Below are 25,915 nucleotides of genomic sequence, written 5' to 3'. Positions count from 1 at the left end.
AGCGCTAATACACTTTTCAGCCGTGACATTTCCATGTTGTCTTTTTGTCAGACGAGAAAAAGGCTGTGTGATCACCTTCCTATCTCCTCCATCTTCGACCCCGGGGCCCCTCCTCCGCCCCCTCCTCTATGAAGAGACACGGATCTGTCTGTAATCCCGCCTCCAATGGTGTAAGCACAAAATTAATTCTCTCTAATCCAAGAGGAGTTAATCCTCAGGCCCGTGGCAAAGGGGGCTGGTGGAAAAAGACGCAGGCCCGGGCTGATGGCTGACGCCTGGATGTTGTATGGTATCCACAGAACACCCCTCCCCTCCCTGCGGTGTCTTCCTCTGGCCTCCCTCAGCCCTGAGCCGAGGAGCAAAGCCTCTTAATTCTCATTAGCACTGCTAATGGAGGTTCCCGGCGTAAGTGAGCTTTTGTCATGGGTTAGAGATGTAGTCTCGCTCCCATCTCCCTAACCCTCACAATTTTGATGATACATTTTTGTTGAAAAATCCATTCTATGTAGACTTACGGTCCTCGCGGGTTTGGATATACAGCACGTTGCTACGGACCCCGTCTCCAGCTTGCGTGTAGGCCAGCACCTGAACACTGTAGTTGGTGAACTTCTCCAACCCGCGCAGCTCCACCTGCTCGCGGGTGGTGGTGATGTTCTGCATCTCGCCCCATTCTGAGGGAAGAGGACGTTAGTTTCATAGAGCACTGGCGGTGGCGGAGAGGCAACACAGATCAACTCTTGCTTTGCTCAAAATGGTTTGAAGGAAATATGATTATGGCCTGGATTACACGGCAGCAGTTTTAGGGAGAAGCTGCAGAAAGGATGTTAAAGCACACACTGGGATTTGTGAGCTGTGTCCCACATTTTTTTATGGGTTACTAAAGATGCTTAGAATAAGAAATTATTGTAGTTTTCTGGAAGTCATTTCCTACAAAGCATTGTTTGCAAATGAGTTGAATGTGAACATCTATGAGACAGTCATAGGACCACAAACACACAACTACACCACTTTAATCTCAGGGAGCATCAATAACGACAGACATGACAATCTACTACGAAGAGAAACAAGGGCAAACGTGGACAAATCCAGCGAGTCAGAGGAACGGGGGAAGTGCCTCATGAGACAGGTGCGGACACACATTAACACTTTCTGACACACAACACTGACAGGTAGGTAGGCAGTCGGTGGGTGGGAGGGAGGGAGGGCGGGGATAGCTTTAGAATGAGATAGGTGATAATTACTCTGCATTGGCCACTGGGCCGGGCCCCCACAGCACCCACCTCCGTCAGGGAAGAGGGACCAGAACACCACACGGTAGCCTTTCAGCACACCGTGCAGCGTCAGCCGTGGAGGCTCGGCCCACGTGATCACCGCCTCGTCCGACGTCACAGAGATGGCCCGCACGTTCTGCGGAGGCTCGCTGGGCACTGGGGAGAGAAAGGGGACGAATGTTAGTGCTGCGCCATTTAAATTTGGGTTGTTGGAGGTTGTTTAAATTATTTTTAAAAAGCCATGCTTTTTGCTGTCGCTAAGAAGAACTGGCTGATTTAGCATGGCGGCTGAAGCACTCATAATTAATGACTACTCAACACCACAACCCACAGGCAATCTCCGCTGAAATAAATCAGTCAAATAAGCTCAAATTAGCTCTGAATGGCTCCTTGTTCGCTGCTAGCTTTTAGAGCGTTGGAGAGGGAGGGAGAGGAGGTATAGAGGGGGGTTCGGAGGAAGGGAGGAAGAGCCCTGAGAGGGAGAGAGCTAGAGAGAGAGCAACATGAATAGCAAAACAGTCAAACCTAACAGGGTTAAAATGCAGATGATGTGTGGAGGATCAAATCTATGTTCCTTTTAAAGGCGATTGCAGTTGTGTTGCTGTTAGTGTCCGTCAGCACTGCCCAAAGAAACAGAGGAGCAAAAATATTGTGCACAGATGAGGGAAACAAGCGGAGGAAGATATAGAAAAGGAGGGAAGGAGAAAAAGGAGGTAGAGTGGGCAGACGTTAAGAGAGTAATGGCGTTCCTTGTTCCTCTCTCATACCAGCCTAATGAGGGTGCTAATTAAAGTGAAAAGAATAATGGGGGATGTGCTGAAAATTCATTTCTACCATTTTGTTTGAGCAGGAGTGTCTCTATATGTATGTTAGCTGTTCATGTATGTGTATTCCATCCTGTTTTTGTACTTGACTCTATTTACTTTTCTGACAAGTCACATAGATAATCCCCTACGCTGTTTCTATAGCGGTCTCCTCTTTACTTTTTTTACCATCTAATTTTCTTACCGTCTTCCAGCGTGGTCGCGTTGATCTCAGTACTGGATGGGCCAGTCCCGGCTCTGTTGAAGGCCTGGACCACTACCCCGTACTGGGCAAACTTCTTTAGGAGGTCCAAGGTGTACACTTCACTGTCCCCTGTGGCTTTCATCTCCACTATGCTGTACTGTCCGTTGCTGCCAGGACCGTTCTCTCTGTAACCGATTTGGTAGCCTCGGATCACCCCGTTCTGCAGCTCCTTCTTTGGGGCCTGAAAGAGATGTGGTTAATGTTAATGCAACAGTGCACATCAACCTTAAAACCATGTCTGTGTGCATTGAAGTCACTGTGTAACATTGCAACTGTTCCGGTATTTGGCATATATATTTACAGGAATCTTAGTGGAACTACATTTATGATCCTCAACACAAAACACAGAGAGCGCTATGTTTTAACATTTTGGCTAATCTCTATTCAAAGTTATCTGCATATCAATGCAGTGAATTTAAACAGCCAAAGCCAAACATTTCATTCAATGTTTTCCCCTATTTTTGCTCTTCACACGTTTTACTGTGGGCAACCAAAGCCTGCTCGGAAACCAGAAATCAGAAAGAGATTTACATCTTCACATACAGAATGTGTTTTTACCCCAGAGGGTTATAACATGCTCTTCATTGTGCACTACTAAAAGAGAAAATTTTAACTTTTACATCCCTTAATTTTAGATCAAGAATACAACTGTTAATCATTAAGCTTGTTACAATCAATCCATCCATCCATCATTTTTAACCTAGACCATTAATCCTTTTTAGGGTTGCGGTGGATCTGCAGCCATTCTAGGTTGGTGGGAACGGGGAACACTCTGGACAGGTCGCCAGCGTATCAAATGGTTGACGATCAAACATTCACAGCTATGGTCAACTTCAAGTCAAGCCAGGATACCACGCAGATGCAGCGAGAAGCCAGGATGCACATAGAGAAGCTCAGACTGAACCTGGAGTCATAACACAAACCTTCCTGCTCTGAGGCGATAGTGATTATAAGGCTTATCCTAACTTAAACATTTGGACTTGCTTTATCCAAAGAGCAGTTGAGTGAGTAATGAGTTGTTATTTTTGTTAATTTATATCCAACTGTTGTGCGGACATAGCCACTGTATAATAACACACAGCTCTTAACAAACAACAGTAGTGACTTTACCCTCCATGTGACCCGTATGCTCTGGGATGTCATCGGTGTGAGGATTACATCCATTGGCGGCCCGTCTGGCGCTGTTGATGGAAGATGACAGATAGAGTGTTACTGTCAATATACATCGCCCCGTTTAAATACAAAAGAAAGCCGTAAGAACAGAGAATCACTCACGTGCTTCTTCAGTACTGATTGTGAGCTCTTTGCTGGGAAGGCTGCGGCCAATCTTGTTGTAGGAGTACATGCGGATGCTGTAAACGCAGGCCGGGTGCAGCTCTACGATGTTGGCCTGGTTGTTGGTGGGTGAGATGTTCCTGGTTGTGTACATGTGATCCCAGGTGTCTGAAAAGATACGATTCAGGTTACCGATAAGTGTCTTCAAAAAATCTGGAAGGCTGGTTTGAATGAAGGACACCTACCTGACTTGTTCTTGTACTCGATGTCATAGCTGGTGATGATGCTGTTTCCGTCAAACCTTTGGATCCAGCGCAGGTTCATGCTCCTGTCCTTCACTTCCCTCACTTCCAGCTCCGGGGGATCTGGTGGTTCTGTGTGCGTTGGAGAGAAAGACAGGTTGAGAGCTTTTCTCGACTAGACCTGATCCTACTACACTAAGCTATGTATGTGACGCTAAGGTTTTAGTGAATAGAGCTAGTTTAGTGAGATATATATGGCGCGTGGTATCGATACCTTGCACAGTGAGCTGGATAAGTCCTCGACCCTCTCCATAGGAGTTGATGGCGTGGCAGGAGAAGAAAACAGAATCTCCTCGCTCGGCTGGGTTCAGCTGTGAGCAAAACAAACAGCAACATCGCATCATGAACATCTGCTGCAGTCACACAGTATATTAACATCATCAAACGCCTAAAATGCTTGTGGCTGACTTATCTCGAGAACCGTTCATCTTAATGGCTGCACACGTGTGTGTTGTTAAAGGAAGTGCAGGGCTGAATTTGGTGCGATGTGATATGTTAATACACTTTGAACAAAGAGACGACCAGCGCTCTGTGGCAGCGGTGGCTGGGACTCTTCAACATAATTTATATTGTTAATCACGCCAACGTCACGATTATTACAACGGGTGTGCTCACGATAGCAACATTGGATCTCCAGCGAGCCAAGCTCCACTGAACTTGGAATAAACAGGTGAACGGCTCTTTGTGCAGCAGCAGTGGCGCAGCTTCAGGGGGATGTGGTCTGATTCCAGCAGTTGGTCTTTACTTGCTGTGGCTCAATTACTGCAGGTCACTTTGATAGATTCAGAAGGAGGGTAAAATGTTTGACTTTATGTCTGCTTTTTGTCTGCTTTTTGTTAGAGTATACACTTCATGACCATGGAAAGAAGAGATCTATCAAAATGGAAATGGTCTGAAAGCTTTAAACTATCTGTGCGGCTAAATATATTCATTAATATAGAAAAATAGTTTTCTCTATTTCTTTGTCTTTTCAGTTTTTGAGTTCCGGGTCTGCTCAGAGTTGCAGTCTGAATCTGACCTTTAGGGTGGAGATGACTTCGTCCCCTTTTTTGTTGATGATGATGGAATAACGCGGGTTCCTCTCTGCGTCGATGACGGTGTCCCCCCTCTCCCAGCGGATGATAATGGGCTGCTCGCCCCGCGCTGTGCAGTTGAGCTCCTTGGTCTGGCCTTTCCTTGCCATGGTGGTGTTGGGGTGGCTGGTGATCATGGCAGGAACTGAGCAGAATCACAGACACATGTCAGTGTGACGAATTGCATTGAGACGAGTAATGAGACGAGGGAACAGAGATGTGATATTGGAAACGGTGGTTATATTACAGATGTATAGACAACTCTGTTTCTGCCATTGGTTCTCCATTTCCATTTCACGCTTCAAGCCCAACTGGCCCTCTCAGGCTACCTCCTCCCTGTCTGCCCTGCTCCCCGCTTCTTCCCAAATCCTGCTTCTTTTCTCCTCCTCATTTCCTCAGACATAGATTATTGATTGAAGGGGGTTCCTGTGGTTTTGTTTTCATCACTAATTCATTAGCCCTTTCCCCCACAAAACATTCAGGGGCACCCAGACAGACAGCCAGAACACATCAATCAATATCAAAGATAGCCATAGTTAAGGGTGTGCTGGACAGACAGGATTTTGTTATGTTCAGTACAGGCCGCACTCGCCTGGGGGCAAAAGTGCATCTTAGAGGGGCTGATCCCACCTTCAAAAAGCCCGGACTTAGCTCTGTATCTGCGCCACACAAGCCAGGAGATGTGCTTATGAAAGGAAGTGGTTTGAAGCCGGAGAGAGAAAGATTGACACTTACTCTTGACAGTGAGGATCATGCTCTTACTGATGTCTGAGCCCACTCCATTGGAGGCCTGACAGAGGTAGTACCCCCGGTCATCCTCGAGAACATGTCGGATGAGCAGAGAGCCGTTCGACATGATCTGGATTCGGCCGGTTAGAGGGACTGGGTGGTACTGCTGGGGGTTTCCCACACCTGCACAGACAAACCAAGTGTCACTGCTTTCATTTGTCCTCGTCCGTGTCATCTCGTTATTTCAATATTGTCGGGATGATGAGCTGATCTTACCTTTGGCGTGTTTCCACATGACTTTCGGCGGCGGATAACCTTCCACGGAGCAGTTGAGAACTCCGGCTTTGCCATAGATGCAGTCCTGGTTGTTGGGCTGCACTGTAAACCTCGGTGGCACTGAGACACAAAACTTGGATTAAAGAACTAAAATAGAAGCCGAGAAGAGACATTGTACAAAATGGAAAGTCTCTTTAAATAACATGCATCATTCTAAGCTGTCCCGGCACATTAGCTATCAAATCTGAATTGACCTAATTCATCACCACTGGGCATTTCTCCACTCAATCAGTCCCTCACCGGTAACGATCAACTGTCTCTCCCAGCTGACGGTAGCGGCGGCGTTGCTGGCGATGCAGGTGTAGTTTCCGTTGTGCTTCAGTGTCACCTTGGAGATTTGGAGGGAGCTCATGAACTCTTTGGTCTCGATTCCGACGCCCGAGGCGGAGCCCGGTATGATGAGCTGGCCATCTTTGTGCCAGGTGATGCGTATGGGCATGTCCCCAGATGACACCACGCAGGCGATGTACATGAGCTTCCCCACTGAGGTAGAGGGGATATCAAAGGGCTGGATGAGCGGTGGCACTGGTGGGGGAGAGAGGAAGAGTGCAAAGAAGTCAGTGAAACACAGGAAGCGATAGACATGGAAGAGTGGCAGCGCGGCCATCTGGAGCGCCGCTGTGAGAGGGAGAAACAGAGAGAAGGTCATTGGCCAGTGGGACCCTCTCCTCTTCTCCCCCTCTTCAGCCCCCCCATCTCCTGTACCCATAATAGCTGCTCTGGTTAGAGTCCAATTGGCAGGAGGAAGTCATTCCGTTGCCATAGTAATGAAGGTTGGGGTGGGGGGTACTACAGCTGAGACATCTGGGGGATTTAATCTAGGCTTCATTATTATTCATCTAATTAAATCAGAGACACACTCACATGCAAGCACAAGCACACTCCCTTAAACACCTCTGCAGCTGCCCTGCTACCATCGTGACCCGACTCACAGACAAAATAAAAAACACACACAAAGTGAAACTTGAATCTGCCATAAATCGACATCTGAGTCTGTCAAACATAATTAGTGTTAGGCTGCGGTCAACAACTTTGAGCACCGGTGTCTTGAATCGCAGTGACCGGACATGTTGATATCTAGAAAACTTTGTTTGCATCTGTAAACTGGACACTCAATGGATATGCTTTTACCATCATGCTTTCACCATCATGACCAGTGAAATGCAAATAACTCGTGTTGATGATTCCAGTATTCCTCCTGGAGACATTTGGTGTTCTGGCCTATTAAAGCAGGAATACTACAGCCACTCCTGCAGCTCGGATGATTTTTATCAATTTGAATCCCTTCTTCTTTTACCTTTGACAGTTACGTGGACGGTCTGGTTGATCGACACCTGGGGCTGGATCAGGACGCTGCACAAGTAGGTGCCCTCGTCGGCGCCCTTCTGCACGTCTGTCAGCCTCAGGGTGCCGTTCTCGAACACCACTTGACGGTGATTATCGGGCAGCTGCATGCCGTCCTTCAGCCACTTGATGGAATAATACGGGTAGCCAATCACGCGGCACGTTATGTAGGTGTTCCTGCCCGCCACTGCGGTGATGTCCCGCATGGGTCTGATTCGAGGTGGACCTGGAGACACAGGGAAGAGAGGGGGGGGTGGAGGGGGGGAAGGAGATAGAGAGAGAGAGAGACACAGAGAGTCGGAGAGAGGGGCAGATGAGGCGAGGAAGGTCATGGCAGAGTAAGGGAGCAGCCACGGAGACAGGAGGTGAAGAGATAAAGGTTGAGGGAGAGAGTGATTGGGGCAAGTTGACAGGTGGAGAGGGAGGTTAGTTGTGCTCCCTTTACTCAAATCTGACTGAGGATATTTGTTGATTATTAGCCTAACCAGATATTCTGTGTATACAAGTGATTCTGTACAGATAGATAGACAGACAGACAGACAGACAGACAGACAGACAGACAGACAGACCGATAGACAGATAGACAGATAGACAGATAGACAGATAGACAGATAGACAGATAGACAGACAGACAGATAGACAGATAGACAGATAGACAGATAGACAGATAGAAAGATAGACAGACATATAAACAGACAAGAAAGATAGACAGATAGACAGACAGACAGACAGACAGACAGACAGACAGACAGACAGACAGACAGACAGACAGACAGACAGACAGACAGACAGACATATAGATAGATAGATAGATAGATAGATAGATAGATAGATAGATAGATAGATAGATAGATAGATAGATAGATAGATAGATATACAGATAGACAGACAGACACATAGACAGATAGAAAGATAGATAGACAGATAAACAGACAGATATAAAAACAGACAAGAAAGATAGACAGAAAGATAGATAGATAAATAGATAGATAGATAGATAGATAGAGAGAGAGAGAGAGAGAATGACAGATAGATAGATAGATAGATAGATAGATATGCTCTATTCTGCTCACTAAGCCAATATGTGTTTGTTTCAGGTGTAGAGTGCATTTATATTGAAAAGCAGACAGGCACCTCTTACGTTTATGCGCGCTTGGTACTCGGCGCTACCGGCCGAGTTGCGTGCGACGCAACGGTACACTCCCCCATCCCGGATGAGCGGGCTGCTGACGTTGACGTGCGACACGGTCAAGCCGTCCGACAGGGTGTACTGGCTGGTCTTGTAGGTGGAGTCCCGAACCACAGGCTCGTCGTCCAGCGTCCAGGTGATCGAGGGGGGCGGGGCTCCTTTGGCCCCGCACATGAGGGAGAAAGGCTCGCCGGGGTTCACCACCCGCTCGCTGAAGGAAGACACGATACGAGGAGTACCATCTGAGAGGATAATAGAGAGAATGGAGAGACACAATTGAGAAATTGCAACAGAAAAGCTTAATGTGGATATAAATTATAAAGACTATATACACTATAACACTATCTCTGCTTTAATTCTTTGTTTTGTGGATCTATCAAAGTATTCAGATAAAGAACGGAGAAAGTACCACAGAAACAGTAGGAGCTTCAGGAGCCCTGTTTGCAGAATCTGAACTTCCTTGTGACCATCTCTGTCCACCTACCCTCTAGCAGAATAATGGAAAAGTCCTGAGCGGTGTGGCCCTTTCGGGAGGCGAAGCACTGGTAGGCCCCGGAGTGGAACTTCTGTGCCGCGGTGATCTGCAGCGTGTCGTTGTGTTGCCCCTGGATGGAGATGTGCTGGTCAGGGACAATGGGCTCTGTGTTCCTGTACCAGCTGACGGTGTATTCAGGAGAGCCCTCCACAGTGCAAGTGAAAAACAGTGTGCTGCTGATGCCTGTTTTCAGATTCTTAGGCGATAAGGTCACACGTAGTGGATCTGAGGGGGGAAACACGGGGTCAGAAAATAGTTCAGTTTAAAGAGCAATTGCAAAAATTATTCTTATGGAAAAATGTAATCTATCGTGTTGTATATTTTCTGTGTCTATGTTTCACTGTGAACCAGTTCATGTCGTGTCATTATTATACTGCTATACAAATATAATTATTATCTCCACCAAAGAGATTATTTTTTAGATTATTATTATTTTGGGGGATTTTGGTGCAGGTCCGAGGACTGATCCAGGAATTTTTTAACAATACAATCTTTAATATAGCAAATAATTACAATTTTCTAAATCCATCATAACAATAATAATTAATAAGAAATAACCTTTTTGAAAAAAATACATGTATTTCTACACCTTCTACATGAATCTTAAATCATTAAACTGGGTTTAAAAATGACATGGATTCATACACACAGTGTGTTCATGGGGGGAAAAAGAGAGTACAATCAGCAGTGGTGACTCAATCAGTTTGACACACTCATTAAAAAAGCAGCTGGAGTTATCTCTTCACATCTCTGTCCACTGTGTGTGTGTGTGTGTGTGTGTGTGTGTGTGTGTGTGTGTGTGTGAGAGAGAGAGAGAGAGAGAGCGAGGGAGAGAGTGAGTATGTACATGTGTGTGTGCAAATGTCAGTGAGCAATAAGGCAGCTGGTGGTGTGTGCTGGGGGGCAATGCTGTGCCTCCCCCCCTCACCCTGTCAGAGTCACAGAGTGTGCTGCCATGATGTGCCCACTGGCAAAGCCTACCGCCCCTCTATTCTCTCCCTCTGTCTCGCCTTCCTCCGCTCTTTGTTTCTTTGTATACCTAACACAATGTACATTTATGTGCGCCACACTTATTATCTGTTATAACATGGTAGATAATGTCATTCCAGCACTGTCTGGATGTCTGACCGGCCCCTCGGTGACCCCTCGTCTTTATCTCCGTCGTCCTCACCCTCTTTCTCTCTGACGGTGAATGGTGCTGGCAGCTGTGTTATGGATTCAGTCTCAGTGAATTACGGCCCTGTCTCTCTTTTTGAGAGCTGATATGACGGGGCATCATACAGCTCGCACACGTTTGTTACAGACACACTCTAGGTGTGACTTATACGTGCGCCTCAAACCAAAAAAAGAAAGGGATTTGTGAATCTGTGCGCTAGGGTGATTCACAGAGCAGACAGTGTGGGAGTCTATCAGTGTCTTAGTGAATGTGTGTGTGTATGTGTGTTTGTGCATTTGTGCTTACACACCTATAACGTGAAGCTGTCCAGACACCTCCTTTGAGCCAAAACTGTTGGTGACCTCACAGGCATAGCTGCCACTGTCCTCCAGCCTCAGGTCGCTGATGGTCAGCCCTGTCAAACGCCGTGTCCAGCGGGCATCTGAGGGCAGGGGGCGACCGTCTTTCAGCCAGCGTACGGTGGGGCTGGGGTAACCTCCTGCGGTGCAGGGGAGCTCGATGCTCTGGCCTGCCTGCACCTCCCCTGCTTGGAAGCTGTCCAGGATGGTGGGCGAGGACTCGTTGGGGTCTAGAGAGAGAGAGAGAGATATGGGGATTAACATTTCCTCAGGACAAAGCGAACCACGAGAGCAGCTTGAGTGAACTGACAACGGCAAACTGCTTACCCATTACGGAGAGCCTGGCTCCATTGCTTTGCCGCGTCTCGCCGCTGTACTTATGCTTGGTGATGCACCGGTATGTGGAGAGGGCGTCCTCCTTCTGAACATCAGAGATGTAAAGAGCTCCGAAGGAGGTGAGAGAGAACCTGTTACCTGAGGAAGACACATTGAGTAAAGGTTAATTCCCCCAGAGAAAAGCATTAGACAAACAGAAACAAACGCACACATGAAGTTGATCATTCTGCTACAAAGCTTTTGTGCTCATTGCAAAACCACATTGTGTGACGGACAAACAGCAGCCGGAGCCATTGGCACAACCTGCCTGATAATGCTGCTTCCCAAAACTTGGCACTCTTTCAAGGCCTCGAGGACACACAGCGGTCACTCGCACCACACGTAGATGGAGCAGAGAAAAGATTTATAGTCCCCTTTTAAGCACAATGTAAAACTCTTAAGCGCCACACTATCATCGGCAAACTATCCAAACGTTAGTTTCTCCCTCGCACCTTTCAAGTGCGGTGATCAAGTGCGCAACTGAGTGACGGGCGCCTCTCCGCTCTCGGCCTCGCGTTTGTTCTGTGTTTCACATTTCATGCTGCTCAGAGAACCGTGGTTATGTGGTAACAACCTGAAAAGTTCATGCTGTGCCCAGAAGAACAGAAGCAGAGGGGAGAGAGATGCTTGTTTGCAGTGAGCACCAGTCTGCACAAGGAATTCTCTGTATAACTGTTAAACTGCATATTTTGTCTGGCACACGCACACACAAAACATACACACACAGCTCTACACACACACAACACCCCCCCTCTCAGAGTTTCACTTTCTTCTGTCTCAGGTGGTTTTGGTATTTTCTTGAATTCACTGGACCTTATATTTCCGATTGTCACACCATTCGTTATCTCCGCTGAGAAAGTTGCATTTTTATCTGCGTTTGTTATTTATTAAGCAGGATTACGCAAAAACAGATTACAATGAAACTTGGTGGAAGGCTGGGAATGGGTAAGGAGAACTAATTACATCTCGATGGGACCCTGATCAGGGATGGATCCAGGATAAATTTTTTCACTTTCCTTAACATTGAGAGCGTTTTTTCAACGCATTATTGGGTTGATAGTAATTCATGGATTTGAATTAAGAAATCTGGTATGTTTAGCGTTCTGATATATGTGATTGTATGGATATTGGGATAGATCCAGATAAAAATCTAAATCTAGAAAATGTTCATGTGTTTTAATGATGCTTGGAACGTGGACTAATTGCAAAGTTTACATATCAGTAAAATATCGTGCACCTGTGTTTATCATCATCAATATTTTACCTACAAGCCCCCTTGTTTGTCTGGGTCTTGCCGAGGGTTGAGTGGGTAAACTGAAGGTAGCAGTTATATGGGCCGTGCGGGTGTTTGCATGGAGCGTACTGTACGACCTAAGAGGAGGCACAGGCTGCAATTTCACAGCAGCCTGTGTTTGCCCCCCAGAATGAAGCCTTACAGGATAATGAGCACTTTAAGACTGCTACACCCACAACACCGACGACTGGCCTGTCACAACACTCTGACATAGGCGGGGGGGGGGAGAGAAAGAGTCAGCTGGATCTGTCACAGCCACACTTTCTGTCTGCAGCAGCCGGCTGAATTCATCCCGTCCACAGCCACTGAAACAATGCTGATTACACAATATCACATTATCTCCCTCGCTATCCGTCCGGCTAAGCTCTGTGGTTTGCTCATGGAATCACTCTGTCGTTATAGTCGACTCTCTCTTCATCCCTTTGTGTGGAACCCTCTGTCTCACCCTTTTCCCTCTGTTTCTCTCCCAGCCTCCTGCTCTCGGTCTCTGAGTGGCAAAGTGGCAGACAGAGTAAAATATTAATTACTAAATCACTGTGCTCCCTCAGCTTTTATTCATGCTGACTTGACTAGATAACGAGAAACAGAGCCAATGTACATCACACCCGCTCGTAGACACACACACACTCACACACACACACACACACACACACACAGAGCAGCAGCAAAACATGCAGACATGCATGCATTCAGGAACTATGAATTGCAAAATGGTTTGCAGTTGTTGTTACATAATCCCCCCCCCCCCCCATATAAGGTGTAATAGCATTTTAACTATACATGCCCACAGCCGTAACTAAACGATATTCTCTCATATTCAAGAGTATGTCTAAAAAATGTCTGTCTTTCTGGAAAATGCATTTTGAGAAAATAAAAAATGAATAGCAACTAAACCACCATTATTTTTTTGCGTAACACTGATTAAAACAGAGTGACCGTTACATAAGAATTTGGATTCCTCCCATAAGCTCAGCAGGAACTGTTTTTATGGTTAAAGTGTTTTTATCAACTATTATAAGTCGTTCTTTCAGCCAGGAGGAGAACTCTATGAAAGAGGCTGCGTCGCCTAGAGGACGGCGACATTGTTGATCTTGTATGAGTTTGGTCAGAGTCTCAGTGAAACTCATTCATGGAAAAGACTTTGCAAAATTGTTTGTGATTCCTGGATGCTGAAGGGGTCCCGAGGGGAAATACTTTAAACTCTGTTTTTTGTAAGTGTAGGATCACGATGATGTGGTTTTGTGACTGGAAAAACGTAAAACTGAAATTATTGGAAATTATTCTCCAACGAATATGTTAAACATAAAGTTAAATCAATAAAACAATTTGAATCGTTTAAAAGTGACATTTTTATTTGATACTTTTTCATGTCAGTAAAAACTATGATTATTTCACCCACGTTTTAATTAATTTAATTTAATTTAATTTCCATCTCTTTGTATTTTTTGTAGCAAAATCCTTTTTGTATTAAGGCCATTCAAAAAAATATGTGGTGCATTGAAACTACATTCAGGAATAACACACACAGACTCACTCCTATTCAGCAGATTCGGGGAAAGTTAAAGAAAAGTCACCTGTGTGCAAGGCACTTAACTCCACCTGCCTTACCGTGGGCCGTTACCCTGTGTGACTGAGAGCGCTGCGACGCTCTGTGACGTGGGAAATGAGGCATTGCTCAAACTAATCGTGCTGTTTGTCCTCAGCAAACCTCTCTTGTGTAATAGAGGTTTTCTTTCATTTAATTTTTTTTTAATCAAGCAAAATGCCTGCGGCCTCGCAGTCACACAGCAGACCAGGCCTACTACTCTGACAAATTCCAAAGAGGAGGAAAGAAAAAGGAAAAAATAATGGAAGTGTAAATGTTCGAGATGGAGAATAGGAAAAAATAAAAGCTTGACAGAGTCTATAAATAGGATATATACTGTAGCCCGCGTGTGTGTGTGTGAGTTAGTAGCAGCCTCATTTTCTCACATGCAAATGAAGGCGTCGGCGCAAAGATAACGAGGCCCATATTTCCACCTCCTCAGTGGGGCCATTATTTATTGATGTTCTGCATCTTTCTCCCTCCCTCCCACTCTCACGCTTTCTTCATCCTCTCCCTGTTGCTAGGGTCTTCTCACTGCTGTCCTGTTACCAATTCAGCGCACTTTCAGCAATTATTAAAGTGCGGCGTGTTGACAATCATCAAGGAGGCAACAATGAAATGAAAACCTGTGTCGCTTGACTGGAAGGAAAGAAAAAAAAAGGTAAAGGTGAACTGGTGAAATGAATCCAGAAATAAACGCGAGTAGGAGAATGAAGTTGCTAATAATAGCTTTCCAGATGCTGCACATATTTTTTGTGGAATAATCACAAACACACACAAACACACGACATATAAGACATTGTCTTTTACTTCCTGAGCGTCTGTGTGGAGTTTGGTCCAGTTCTGCATCTCAGAGTAAAGTTAACAAGCTTTTAAAATCCTCAGCACTAAGATGTGCGTTTCACTTTCTCTGGGAAAGCAGATAAAAATACTAAAAATATTCTTGTTCATTATCAGTTTTATGCACAGTTTGGAAACTATCTTGGGCTTCTGATTGGGCTCTTGGCAGAGAATCCGGCCAACATGCGTTACAGGGGAAAATCTCTTTCACTTTAGTCCATTTTAGGACAAAACTGTTTTACCTCTCGTATACCTCTTTAATACCCAATTTAGCGGTTATACATGGGTGTTTTAAACATGGGGGTAAACCTGCCTAAAGAAAAGTAGCGATTGACTTCTTTACATTGGCAGTGGAGGAGTTTGCCTGTGTGTTTTTCCCCCGTTGCATCATGGTCAATGTCACAGATGAACCGTAAACCTCTCTCCTGGCTATGTTACCAAATCAGCACGTCCACCCGGGTTCACCATGTTTCCATCACCGGCGATTGGAGCCAGAGTGTATGAAAACCTGCGTCGCCTGCTGAGTAATTTGACCTTGGAGTGAATGCCGATGGATTCCATTCCCATTGCAGACAAAGGTAGATGGTAGTGGTTTGTAGTGGATGTTGTGATCAGTGCAAAAGGGGCTTTGTCAACACATTTCTTGTGATGCTAACCTGTCCAAAATTCATCCATCTCCTGTGGAAAAAACAAAACAGGGAGTGCAGGAACATGCAGCACTGAGTAACAACACTGGTGTTCCTATGGGAGTTCCCAGTATGGACTCCATATATAATCAGTTTGGAAAAGGCTAATGAGCAATCGAACTCCCATCCTTGTCTTCCTTCTGGCGGATCACTACAGTACAATCTGATCCCCGGAGTCTGTAACTTGCCCAACACCACTGATGGTCAAAGGCAGTGGTTTCTCGCCTTCAAGGGGGTTTCCCAGTTAAGCTGTTAGTGTATTTTCACAGCTCATTATGATGACTGTAAGCCAATGCAAGGACGGAATGTGTCAAAGCAGCAGAGGGTCAGAGATTTCTCTCCTCCACAAACTGACAAGAGTGATAGTTGCCTCCAGCCCAACGTGTTTGTCCATCACAGACATGTGGACTGGAGTTGTAACATAACGACTTTGACTCTGAAGAAACCGAAAGCCTGAAAAGTGTTCATTTCAGAGGCATCACTGGTATGAGCTGAAGTATCAACACATTAGGTGAAGCTTTATTTTGAAAAAATATCCCTCATTTGATTTATATAGAATCTTATTATAGAGAGATAGTGTGAATATAAAATAAAAAGATTACATTTTACTTTCTAGCGCCACTAAACATCATTCCTATGATGCTTTAGTGGTTGCAGGTTGGGGGCTGTACCCAATCCCATCTGGCACTGGGCGAGAGGCAAGGTATACACTCTAGATATGGCGCCAGTGCATCACAAGGTCAACATACAAAGACACACAACCATTCAAACTCACATCCACAATGTTACCCCAATCCAATGTGTTCGAACCGAACAGACCGACATTCCGTAAATGGATGTCCGTCTCTGTATGTTAGCCCTGGGCCACCTGTCCACGATGTGACCCGCCTCTTGTCAATGGATAGAGCCGTGTAACAGTTCTTGTCTTGTAAACTGATATTTTCACTAATTAATCATAAAACTTTAGAAGATGAAAGAAATAGATCAGGAATCAAACTTAAGGGTGTGCAAAAGTAACAGTTTGAGCTTTAAATATCCACAAGACACTGAACGATACAAATGGATGTGAACACATGGGGCACGTGAACTTCAATGTTTAGCCATTGTTGTTTATTCATTGTTAGTTGACAGACAAGTTTGTTATAATCCTCTGGTCAACACACTAACAATGCGTTGTTGAAAAACAATGGGTGATATTCAGAGAGTTTGACGTTGAAGAAATTGCATTCTGTACGTCTGCCTTCAATCGCCGCTCTCAACGGCAAGATGCGGTGAGGAATTTGAAAGAAGGTGAGAAGAGTGAGAGGAGGAGGAAGAGGAGGAGGAGGAGGAGGAGGAGGAGGAGGAGGAGGGGGACGACGAGGAGGAGTGGATCAAAGACTTGTGACTGTCACAGAAAGAAGAAGAAAGAAAAAGAGAAAGAAAAAGCAGTGAATTCCGGAGATATTCTCTGTACTGCTGGAAGATGCTTGGTGCTCACAAATGCAGACATGCCAGGCGCACACGTTGTCACGGGAAAGGCACACACACACACAAACACACACGCACACACACACACACACACACACACACACACACACACACACACACACACACACACACACACACACACACACACACAAACACACACAGACAAACACACATACACACACGAATGGGAAAAACACCTACCAGGCTTAAAATAGGACAAGAAAAATGTCCCTGCTGGAACAGAAAATAATAAACTATGCGGTAAAATTAGCACCGAGGACTCGGCTGCAGAGAAACGGGTTAAAGCAGGAAAATCAGCAACATTGGACTGACTGACTTGATTTAGAGGAGAGAAAGAGGATCGAGGAGGCAGAGGGAAAAACAAGTAAAAGGGTGGAAAGCGAAGGAGAAGATTGAGGGTAAACTGAGGAGGAGATAACAGTCCACGTCTGTGTTCTCGCCTCCTTTCAAACCTTTATGCAAAAACAAGGGGGGGGGGGGGCATCTGTATTCAAAGCGAGAGCCCTCTCAGCCCTCCCTTTGCTCTCTCCTCTCTCTCTGCTCTGTACATTAAAAAGCCCCAAGTAGAAGCAGGTGTCAACCAATTAAATATATACACTTTCCTGGCTTTTATTCCGCGGCACTCTTACTTAACATCCATGAATAGCAGCCTCTTAACTCCCTTCAATTCACATTCAGAGCGGCTTTTATTGGCACAACTGATGTGTAACAACTGTGGCTGCATCCCCCCCAGTGAAGGAGACTTTGTTAACACGAGCAAACGGTTCACACGGAGGGCGATGAGCACAACGCCGCTATTTGACAAAAACTTCCATGAGCAATATCTGTACATCAGCATTGTTTTCTCCCCTCTTGCATCCTCTCAGTGGTTTGCTCATTTTGTAGACGGGAGGAGGAAGAGGAGGAGGAGGAGGATGGGTGGGAGGGGGTGTTGAAGAAGCCGCAGCTCTGTCATGTTTTCATTAAAAAGCCACGCTCCACTGTCTAATCCTGACCGCTGTCCTCTCTCCAAACCAATCCTGACTGCTTACCTCATCTTTCAATCATGCTCTTCCTCTCCCTGACCCTTCCTCCCACTGTGGCGTGTGTCGTACAGCGACTGGCCGCGGGTGAAGGGGACGTTGGAAAGTTGGGAGGCGGCACGGAGGTGAGGAGCAGACTGAGGTGAAGGTTGAGGAGGTCGAGGGAGAGGGAGCAGACAGAGAGAGAGAGAGAGAGAGAGAGAGAGCATGAGTCCGGTTTCTCCACTGAGATGGGACCACGTCTCTTCTGCTCCGCTGCCTGCGCTGTCCCAATTTGTCCCAGTGTGACTTTCAACAGTAAACACTGGGGGAGGGGACGGCGTGGGGTGGGGGGCAGCCTTAGGAGCGGCTGAATGGACAGCCGTGGGAAGGACATAAAACTGTATGCAAAGAAGATGTCGTCTGCATAGATATAACTCAATGCAAACACTGCAGAGACAGTGTTTCCCCTCCATAAAGCCGCCCAAAACCAGACAGGGCACGACGATGCTGCATAAAGCTAAATGGACCATCTCCGATGAAACAGCGCGGAGAAGATTAAGCATCAGTAGAAGCATCAGAGGAAACGGAGGGATGGTGGGGAAAAGAGGGGTGGGAGTATTGGAGAGAAATGGGGAGAGATGTAGAAATAGGGCTCCATTATTCATGACGTGTGTTTCATGTGCTTGGTGACATCTGGGACAGCAGTGATAATGAGAGTCCCGGGAGAGAGGAACACACACACGTGCACACACACACACACACACACGCATGCACGCACACACGCACTGCACCATACCTAAGCGTGCCACCACGTTCCAAAAACCTCCCCTCTAGTGGATATCCCATTAACTCATATTTATCTGTTAACTGCACGTGCACTAAGGCTTAAACACCCAAGTAACTCCGTTCTTTCAAAAATGTCACTCAGTAAAAGTAAACATCCAGCAGCGAAAAGCTCCCGCCCCTTGTTTTGACTTAGCTGCAGATAAGAGACAGAGCTGGATATATGCTGTGTGTGTCTGCCATCATATGTGTGTGTCCGTGTGTGTGTGTCTGTGATGCAGTGTACTCCAGCTTAGCCCATAGCCCAGGGCAGTGAGCTGCATTAGTGGCACTGAGTGAGCTGCCTGGTCCCTCCCTATTAGAGTGCTGGTGGCAGAGGAGTGTCACTGCCCGGCAGGACGAGAGAGAGGGAGAGAGAGGGAGGGAGAGAGAGATGTAGAGAGAAAGAGAGAGAGAGAGAGATTAACTGCTAGACACACACACACACGCGTACATTTACAATGTTTACCAAAAGGGATTGTTGAAATCCCCACACGCCAAATGACTATAAATACACTTGGAACAAAAGAATCAAATATCATCATCTCACCTTTACCAAAGACAAACAACAGAAATCGACATCACGATTGTCTTCAACTGTGACATCGAGAGTCACATGTCAATAAAAACTGGTCTGTGTTACACAGGAAAGGTCGACTCTTATTTCACTAAAAAGAAGCAGGTCGGCAAAACCCCATTGCTGAAGTAATCTATTACAATTAAATTCCTGCAATATAAGATTAGTTTACGTATGATTTAACATACAAGAGTGATTTCATTGGTGTAGCTCTATGTGAGTAGTAGCATATTAAATCATATCTTTGATTTAATAATAATAAATAAAGGAAATAGTATGACTTGTAAGAGTAAAAAACATGTGTGGTGGAAAAGAAATAGTAGAAAAAAGTGTACAGTATAGCTTCTGTTTTTTTGTTTTTTTTTCCTGTGCTGATGGAGTTGACGCTTCACATCCCTGTGACCAGATGTTTTATTCACCTCATAAACACATTGGATTATATTTCATCAGAGCACAATGATGTTCCGTGTAGTGTTTACATGTTCTTGCTGCATCGGGTTCCTGCCCCAGTCAGAAGATGAGCTTGTGACCTGGACACTCTAAACCTCCTGCAGTTGTGAATCCTCTAATACACTGGGGACCAACCCAGGGAGCAGTGGAGTAAGAGACAAATCAATTATTCAATCGATGCCAAATATTTATATTTTGATCACCGAGTTTGACTTTGTTTCTTCTCAAACTGGGACATGTTTTCCAAGTGCACTACAATCATAAATCTAATATTTTCGAGTTTCTCAGTGTTGTGTGGATGTAACAAGTAGAACATTTCACTCTGGGCTTAGGACAATTGTGACTGTGACATATTTTCATATTTTCCCTCATGGCTCAAACCATACGAGCAAAAAAGAGAATTACCGTCTGATGGATCGATTGAGACATCTTAAGAGACTTTTGCTGTCGGGAGAAACAGAAGGAGCAAACACCTCACATACTGTCTCCATGTTGAATTATTGACTTACCTAGACGTGGCACTCACTAAGCACACACACAAACAACACAACCACGAAACCTCTTGCTCTGTTCCTCCGCTGTTTCTGTCACATTTACACAAAGCAGCAGGTTCGAAACCCCCCCCCCCCTTGCAGTCAATCACAGCCTGCAGTGTTGATCTGACCTCTGCATGTGTTTGGACAGCGAACACGGGGCGGATCAATAGGCCTGATTGAGAGGTCATGTCGGAACATGGCACATGGATGACCATCAGAGATTTCATTTGATCCATGATCACGAAACGGTAAAAAACACTACATTACTCTCTGACGCAGCGAATCACAACGTGGAGTGTGTCGATTTCACCACATCATTGACAATCTCTGATATTGGAGTTATTTCCCTTTATCTTTTCTTATCTTATCAAAACACTCATTATACACCTTATCAGATTCATACTTTTAGATTGGAGTGATTCAACTGTTGGCTATTTCAAAATATCCGATGAAATCTGATGAAAGTTTGGAGAACAACAGTGGAACCACACTTCAAACCAACAATTTCAGAGGATTAGAGATGAAAATCTCTGCAGTTCATAATAAGACACAGAAACATGAAGAGGGGAAATCAGGAAAAAAACTTCCTGCCACCAATGCTGAACTGTTGAGTCTAAATAAGCATTTTCCTTAAATGAAATTTCTTAGAAGAGCCTGCTATAATCTCCTCACACTAATCCCTCGTTCTTCAGCCTAAACAAAAGAGTGGAGGGAAAGGAAGAAAGAGAAAACGGGTAAAACCGCTTTACTCAAATCCTATTTCTTAGCCCAATCCAGACCATATAAGGCTTCCAGCTCTCTTTCTTTAAGCCTTGACACAAGCCGTCCAGCTCTCACTTTCATAATGACCCGGGCTGTGGTCAGAAGTGACACCTGTATCCTTTACACCAGTATTTAGGTACAGCATCTGATAAAATACTGAAAACAAAGCTATAATAATTAATCAAATCAAAATGAATTGTTGTTGTATAGCCCATACTCACAAATCACAGGTTGACAAGGTGCGATACTCTGCCCTCAACCCTCTACTACCAAAAACTACCAAAACCAGAGAGAATCATAAATGATGGAAAAACTACCAAAACCAGAGAGAATCATAAATGATGGATCCCTCTCCCAGGACGGACAGATAAATACAAAATAACAATATAAAAAACATTCATGAGAAAATCTTTTTTTAAGTACTTATACAAAACAAAAATGGCATGATGAGTTAGGACTAGTGGCCTGTTTTCGAGGGATTACTTGGTTCAACTTTTGACTGGTTTGCATATTCACTGACATTTTTGGAATTTTGAATTAGGAGTAAATATAGGTCAGTAAGATTAATAATATTGGTCTACCACTAAGCTTGGACCAGACTTATGAGAACACCCAATTGAAACATGGAAAAACCTGATTTATGTAATACTTCTGTAGTTTCTGTATGGCAAACAAAATTGTAATCTTTGCTTTCCAAGGAAAAGAAAATAAGGACTATCTGAGATTTTCTCCCTCAGCCTTACAGTAGCCATTATAGGATGTTATTACGACCAACAGAAATTATGGTCAAAGCTCTCAAATTGCACTGTATTTATCTGATAATCCAGGTGATACTAAACTTGTGAACCAAAAGCAGAGTTCTCCGTCTGTCTCCCTCTCTCTGAGTTGTCTTATTCTCACACAGCCGTGGCTGGAAGGGTGAGAGAGCGGCCAGCTTCCTGTCAGAGTGACGTGCTCGCAGGGGCTTTCCCATCTCTTCCTCTTTCACTGATTGACACTGATACACTGATGCTCTGTAGACGTACTCATGCTGCATGTGTGTGTGTGTGTGTCAAGGCTTGTGTGTGCTTGATGTAGACACAAAAGGGAAAAAAGGCGAAGGAGAGTGGCGACGGCGGCGGCTATAGTGTGTACATCTCTGTGTTAAGTGCATGTGAGCAGGCGTGTGTAGCAGTGTGTAAATAGTCAATAATAGCCGACACTTGTCAGCCCTCTCCTCTGTACACACAAAGCCTGTGGTTGGGCCATTGTTGAATTCTGCCTCCCCACGCCTGCCCCCCCCCCCCAAAACTGGGCCTCTCAAGCAGAGATAATTATGCCTATTGTGCCCCTTGCACGCGCACACACACACACACACATGCACACGCACACACACACAGACATGTTTCTGCTAATTAACACACCCACCCACGTGCCTACTCAACCTAACTGAGTAAAAGATGGCTGCCAGCTCCCCATCTGTTCATGCCCTGCTCTCGGCTGCTCTCAGCACACTGGGGCAAAAGTGAAAGGGGTAAAACATCCAGAGAAAGTGAGAGAGAAGCACTCATAGGTGAACGACCCTGGACAAGAACTGTGTGTGACGTATGGTCGCACTGAACGCTGGATTTGAGAGGTTCAAAATGAATACAGTTTTAGGTTTCCGGGTTGTTTTGTCATTTCTCATATGTCGGTTATTTAGTAGGAAGCTGCTCTTTGCTAAGCACTGGTGTTCCTGCCATGTGTTTGCATATGTAAGTATATAATAACAGCATTATTTAGTGGCCCACTAACCCCCATGGCCCTCTGTGTGCCACATGGGACAGAGGCAGGGTGTGAAGGCCGGGGTTGGGGGTGAGAGAGGCCGACAGTCAATGGGGTTAGGTTCCATGAGCCCTGGGGACGCCACGTGCTGCTCCCTGTCCTCCCCTGTCACACCATGTCCTGCTGCAGCCAGGCAGCACAACAACAGGCCGGCCGTCAGCCAGCAGAGCAGAGCCGAGCGCAGCCTTAATGTATCCTGAGTTAATGTTTAATGAGTGCTCCATATTCAGGCAGGTTCAAACAAAATCTGGAAATGGCTTTGTCGTGTTACTTGTAAGGTGTGTGTGTGTGTTGTGGGCAGGCCTGTACATTTGTACTTCCTAGAAGTCGGTGTGTGTGTGTGTGTGCATATGTTAAACCAGTGTTTACATGAGTATGCGGCGTCCCAGACAAGTGCATCCATTAATGTATTCCTGCTCTGAGTGCATAAGCACAGATTTACAAACAGACATTGTGTCCTCACACACCACTGCTCTCCATGAGGTCCCTGTGCCTGTGTCACCTCTCTGCACGCTGTACCTGTGTGTGTGTGTGTGTGTGTAGCCTCTAACTTCATATTTATTTACTGATGAGAAACAATGCTAAAGTCTCCATTTGTTTTTAATGTTTCTGCACATTATCCCCAGAGCTTTGAATTCAAGTCTGCTTTTATCGACTGGTCAGCATGTGGCAAATTATCAGATATTCAAATTAAATTGATTCTCATGTTTATCTTTATCTTCATTTTTTTTATTTAATGTATGAGGATCAAACTACATGGACAGAATTGAATAGATGATAAAATTAGAAAAGAAATATTGATCCCACCTTTCAAATGTGATGAAGTGATATTTAAAATGTATTGATTACCTCTGCTATGTCACTTTATAAGACATCTGAAGATATTTGAAGACATCCGTTTGGGCTGAGGAGCAAATATCAGGCCTTTCTCACAATTGGTTATCAAATTATCAACAGATTAATTAATGCAAAGATTATAATTTGTGATCCTAGTTATGCTGTAGTCGGCTAAACCAAATGTGGAGGGAGATAACGCTGCTCTAATCATCATCATCATCAATCTCGAGTCAAAATTATCAGCTGAGATCAGTGACTGAAACTTACTTATTCTCACAAATTGATCACCTCGGCTGTAATTTTCCACGTGTTCCCAATTAACCCCTGTGTGCGTGTGTATATGGTTTTCCTATTACTGGGTCTCTGTTGAGCCACCTGACTCCCAGCAGGGACCCCAGGGGCGGAAGATTGATCTGTAACATAGCCTGAAAGTGACCTCGCCACCCGGTGACATCCATTAGGTTCCATGTTCACATTAAGGCCTGATAACTCAGCAGGCCCACACTGCAGGGTTAAACGCAGGTTGAATCCACCTTATATTTAAAAAATATGGGGCGGGACTGTTTTAGAGAACAGACACTGAGCAGCATCCACTAATCCAAACACCTCTGTATGTTGTAGAGTGTGAGAGAATGGAATAAGATGTGATTGAATTAGAAAAACTAGGGAGTAGAACCCATACCTCCGTTGAGGCCCAACTGTCCTCTCATGAAACCACATTTAAATCTTCTAGATCCAGATTTTTATTTGAATCTGCACTGAATTGCACATACTCATAAATATCAGTTCTCTTAACATGCCTGGTTCAGAGTTCTTTTTTTTAATCAAGGTCGAGAGATTATTCTCTGACAAATCAAGGAACATTTTTTTTTAAATGCCCTCTCTCATAATGATCAAGAAAGTGAAAAAAAAAGATTCCTGGATCTGCCCCTGATCCGAATCGGCACAGAAATGAAACAGGTTCTTGCTTCACCCATACTCCTTCATCCAAGTTTTGGTTTAACCATCCAGTGGTGTAATCCTGCTAAATAAAAAACAGACTGGGAAGGAAACACAAACTCCTTGGCAGAGGTAATGAGGAGAATTGATGAGAAACTGATTTGCAAATGTTTTCAAATCTCAGTTAATACAACTTTCCCTCTTGTGTCACTGCTCCTCAGCTCGGGCTTCTATATGGCCTCGTGTATCAAATGACCAAGAATGAATAAAGAGCAAAGTGTGTGGCAGGTATATTAGATGGTTGGGCATCTTCTGCGGACCACCATGTGACTGCAGCCATCTGCTGGTCCAGTCTCTATTCATCAGAGCCACTCATTAGCTTTCTGCTGGTTGGACTGACGGCCTCGATCTGAGAGCTGAAGCCACACTGTGTCCTGCCATGTTGTTTTCATGCCCGTCCACAAACCCCACCATCCCTCTGTCTGCGCTCCAGCTCTCCTCCTTCAGATCACCACTCAGACTAGCTGGCCTCCATTGTCTCGTAAGGGGCACACAAACACACAAACACACACACAAACACACACGCGCACACATGCATAGACACACACAAATACACACAAAGCTTAACTACAGGGATGCTATGGGTAGGGAAGTGAAAGGGAAATAGGTCAGTCTGCCTGTACCCCTCCCCTCTTAGACCCCCCTACTGTCCTGGCTGGACGGGAAAATGGGGCAGCCAAGGGGACACATACACACATATACACGCACACACTCATATGCATACACACACACACACGTCTCCAGATTGGAAGCATGTGTGTTTGACAAAACAGAACCTGTTGGGGTTCAGAGGTCACAGCTGCATTGTGTTAGGTCATGAACTCAACCTTCAGACCAGTATGTGATTGTGCTACTGATCGGAGCCTGCACACAATGATCCTTGTGTGCAAAGCCACAGCTATGAAGTGAAAATTAAGTGGACAATTCAAAGGATTTTTGCGCAGTCTTTTCCCTTTTGTATTCTTACTGGGTGGGACACGAGAGATATGAGACACAGGAAGGAAGCGTGGTGGGATTCAGCCCCAGGTCAGCGATGGCACAAAAGCTGCTTTGATTTGAACGCATAATTTCCTCAAATAAAAGTCAATTAAAATGGGAGAATCAAGACATGAACAAAAAGTGCTTTTTATATTGACACTAACGGAAAGGGGAGCTCAGAGCTCAGAGCATCTCCAGGGGTCAAGACGTTTGTGGCTGAATTTCTTCCACTGCCTTGC

At 45.2% G+C, this 25,915-nt stretch overlaps 1 pseudogene; it reads right to left on the bottom strand.

Annotated features, from left to right (window-relative positions):
- The window catches only part of LOC133969863 (cell adhesion molecule DSCAML1-like), a 51,365-nt pseudogene that overhangs the window by 11,727 nt on the left and 13,723 nt on the right, over positions 1 to 25,915 (bottom strand).

The sequence above is a fragment of the Platichthys flesus genome, chromosome 15, assembly GCF_949316205.1.
Source record: "Platichthys flesus chromosome 15, fPlaFle2.1, whole genome shotgun sequence".
NCBI lineage: Eukaryota > Metazoa > Chordata > Actinopteri > Pleuronectiformes > Pleuronectidae > Platichthys > Platichthys flesus.
The sequence above is the reverse complement of the archived record's forward strand: the minus strand, read 5'-3'. Positions and strand labels throughout refer to the sequence as shown.